Source organism: Glycine max, chromosome 6, assembly GCF_000004515.6.
Source record: "Glycine max cultivar Williams 82 chromosome 6, Glycine_max_v4.0, whole genome shotgun sequence".
NCBI lineage: Eukaryota > Viridiplantae > Streptophyta > Magnoliopsida > Fabales > Fabaceae > Glycine > Glycine max.
Window position 1 is genome coordinate 1913802 of NC_038242.2, and position 4757 is coordinate 1918558.

The following is a 4757-nucleotide window of genomic DNA, read 5'->3' on the forward strand; positions in this document are numbered from 1 at the left end:
CAAATTATGTGAGTTTTTTTTTTTACTTTAAATAATTAATAACAAATGTTTTTTGTTGGTAGACTTATAACTTAAAGCTTTAATTATTCTATCATTTGAGTTGGCCTCGAGTTAGGAATGATTTTTTTTAAGAAAAAAAATCGAAATGTGACAATGAAGTTTAAATATGTTACCTTATATAAGTTACTATAGTTCTCACTTCTAGTCTAATCCTAATAATTTTAGGAATGGATATTATGGAAACAATTTTTTTATTTTTAGATTTGAATTTAGATCTTCTATCACAAATTCAATTCACTATGTGTTGTTAAACGAGTCATATCCATTAAGTTTTGAAAATAACTTATTTATGTCGATTTAAGTTAAAGTCTTTTTTTTAAAAAAAAATAATATATATTTTGTGTACATTGAGCTAGGAATGATTTAAGTTAAAGTATTTATAGAATATGTTAAAATAAAAAACTATTTAGTTATATTTTATTATTACTGGAAGTATACAAAGCAAACAATTAAAATAATGCATAATTAAAATTAAAAAAATTAAACACAAAATAGTAAAGAGTATAAACACCAAATTGTATTTAAGAATATTCAGAAAAAGGGCGAAGGCCCAAAATCCAAGAGTATCAAGTACCATTGTCAAGTTGTTAGGGAAAATATCAACATGATATATACATATAGCTTCTGATACGTCTTCAAGTACCATTTAGTAATCAAATTATTAATTTGCTTGTTTGGGAAAGATTATTTTGTTTGTTTAAAAAAATATTATTTCTCAACAAATATTCATTTTAATTTTTTTTATTAATAACCAATAACAAATACTTATTTAAAAACTATTAAGAATTAATGAAAATCAAATCACTATCTTATTGATGTAATCTTTTTGTGTTATGCTTGGCACACAAATTTAAATTTTATGGAATAAGAACAATATTACATAGACGAGAGTATGAGTGGAGGTGGGACTACGTACGTCACATGATTTGTCTGGTGTTTATGATCTGATTTGCATTAAATCCGACGTAACCTATTTATTAAACCACTTTTTTCAAGAATTTTTAAAAGTATTAATCTTAGAAATTAGAAAACGTAATAATTCCTTAAAAAAATGGAAGTAATGTAATATAAGAAAAAAAATGTGTTAGAAACTTCAAGCTAATTGATAGTTTTGATTGCGTTAGGCAATACTTTGCCCTAAACATGACATTTAATAACACGTAATATACTAAAATCAATTAATTATTGAAGCTAGAAAAACAATACTTTGAAGAATTACTAAAATGAAAATAAATTATTAATTTAGGGAATTAGACGAAACAATTAAAAATTATAAAGACTTATTTAAAACTTTCTTACTCTAGGGACTTATACGACCACGCAATACATTTTTATGATTGTAAATATCTTTAGGGATCAATTCAATATTTTGATTTTATTTTCTTCCTCAAATAATTTTTTTGTCAACTAATATATATATATATATATATACATAAATGTTGTTAAGTAGATGATAGACGAATAATCTCAACAAATGTGTTAAAATAGGCATCACGAATAATTCTATACCCATGAATATTGACTCAAATTTATTCTGAATTTGGCAAAAAATATCTGTCTTGATCAAACACACGAGTATTGTATGAACAAGTGTCAAATTATACTTGTACCCATATCCGTATTGGTTAGTATTATATTTTTTTAATTTTTTTTTGTCATAACATGTATATACATAATATATATTAAAGATTTTATTGTTATAGTTTTTGAAAATATAAATCAATTAACTTAATAGTTAAATAATTAAATAAAAAAACTTTAAAATATATATTTAACTATAAATATATAATTGAATTCTTAATTGTTTTAACTTTAATTTCTCTGTTATTTATTATATTTATATGTTGTTTGAATTAAATTACAATTAATAACTTAATATATAATTTATTTAAAATATACAAATAAAGAAAAATTATAAAAAAAGAATGTAAGAGATTACCAATAAATATATACCTAAACCCAATAAAACTCAACGAGAATGAAAATTGCATATTAAAATTTTAAACTCAGTCTTTTTTATGCCCAAACCAGACTCATTAGGTTGTCATCTCTATGCCCAAACAATTACATAAATTGTTAAAGAAATTAAAATGCCATGTATCAGTTCATCAACTAATTTCCTGATTTAGTCAATTCCTCAAATTGTTTTTTTTCAACTAAAGAAATCTTGTTAAGTAGATGAAAGACTAATAATCTCAACAAATATGCCGAAACAACTATATAAATTGTTAAACAAATTAAAATGCCATGTATCAGTTCATCAACTAATTTCCTGATTTAATCATCATATTTAAAACGTATCTAATTAATTTTACGTTCATTTATATGAATTTTTTTAATCAGAATAGTTTATCTTTAAAATATAATTTCTAATGTATTTGTTTTAGTCTTAAAAAAATAGAATCTAAAATAATGAATTTTTAATTAGTTTTAAAAAATGCAGCAACTTATAAAAAGGATGTAGTTATATATAATTTCCTTTTAGAAATTTATAATTGTAAACAAACAAAAAATAATTTATACTTCTCATAAATATTTTAAAACTAAACAAGCTTTTTAACATAGAGAAGATATACATATATAGTGTTTTGGATTGAATTATTAAAAAAATATAGAAGGGTTAGTCTCCACTCTCACAAGGTTGATAAGTTCACATGATCCCTTATTAACATGCCTACTTTATCATGTCGTCGGCCCCAAATTCTCTATATTATATGCATAGGTTCGAACTTTAAATTAGTAAAATAATAAAAATAACTTTAAAGCTTCAGCATATAACTAGGTTGTTTTCCCGCGTGTCTTTCTAACAAAATAATTAATGTGGATTCAGATCTTTTTCTGTTGAATTTAGCTTTTATGAATGGAGGATAAAGTATATATAAAATCATAATTATTGATTAAAAAATTATTCTTTTTTTATTAAATTAAAAATTCATTTTTGGAATTGTAATTAAATAATATGTGCATGTTAATAAATCTTAAATTTATTGATATATGAGATAATCATGATTGAGATTGCTTATTTTATCTTATTTTGAAAAGGGACAACCAAATTTTATTAAAACAAAGATTACTTATTTTATCTTAATTTTCTCACTATAAAAGAGATAAACATATTACCGTAGTTATTAAAAAAAAACATTTAAACATATTATTGTCATATCTCTCCATAGGAATAAATTTAGTAAGATAAGTCTTTTATTTTGTCATTAAAGAATGAGTATAAATTTAAACTCCTATTATTGCAATGAGTACAATTGAAGTTAGGGCACATATATTTATAGTATTTAACCCTTTTTTAATTTTTCTTTTCCTTAAAAATTGAAATTGGGACAAATAAATTTGGTAAAATATACTCTTAAAAATTATGGAACTTAATTTCATAAAAAGGAGAAATAATAGTTTTTTTTTTTAAATAGAACCTAATTGCAAATTTTCCCTCCATTTTTTTCCCGCAAATTTTATCCCTAAAATTTCAAAAAGTGACAAATTTTAACCTTCCTTCAATTACTTGTTAAATCCGCTTATTATTTTCTCTCACATTTTGCCTCCAAAATTTTATAATACTACGCATTTTAACATCATATTTTTAACAATATTACATATTTTATCATCATATTTTTAACAATGTTACACATTTTATCTCTAGATTTTTACAATATTGCATATTTGTCACTGTTTTTTCATAGTCAACTAACGAATTTAACACAATTGAGGGAAGATTGAAATTTGTCACTCTTTGAAACTTTGGGACAAAATTTGTTATTAAGAAAAAAATTAACAAAAGTAACTTTTATAATAAGCTACGCACCCTAACACCTCTTTTATGCTCAACTAATCAATGTGTCCCTCGTTAAAAAGAAAAGTAATCAATGTGAAATAATAAAATGATTTTTTATTTAAAGAAAAATCTTTAAAATTAAAACTATTAAATAACTTTCACTTTGTTTTTTTTTTTTTTAAATTGTTATTTGATCTATATTAACTAGGTGGTTTTTTATAGGACAAGCGACAAAAGTGATTTATCGTGGTCATTAAACAGGTTATTCACATTTTTAGGCTCACTCTAGCAAGCTGTAAAGCAGGTCACTGTTCCTCTCTCAATGACTAAGAAAGAAAGGCACATTGAAGATTTGAAGGGGACGAATTAATACTTGATGGTTTGGTTGTGTAATCATCTGATTCTGATCGTTGTTGTGACGAGGTCTGATTCTCATTTTTCATACACCTATGCTGAATTTCCCTACAACTTACCTACCACTATTTTCAATATCCACTCGGTAAATGATTAACAATAGTGTTGAGAAATAATCATATGTTTTATGATATATGATTTATGTTTTTGTATATATGAAAACACATTTTTTAAGAGAATAATTTCTTAAATAAATATTTTAACCTAAAAGAATAAATCTTTAACTCTTAACTAAAAATACCTTTAAAAACTAGGTAAATGATTAACGGCTTTAATAATATAAAATATAAGGTTGATCTATGAATGGAAACGAGAACTTAAGAGTAAAGAAAAAAATTAAAAAAAATTACTTATTTAAATTTTGAATTTATATTTTTAATAAAATTAAAGAAATAATATTTGGGAACTTTAATGGTATATACCCATATTTTGCGGGATGATAAATCATCTGGGATACAATCCAACAATTCGGACATTCCCAACCCCTTTGGTCAACACACAT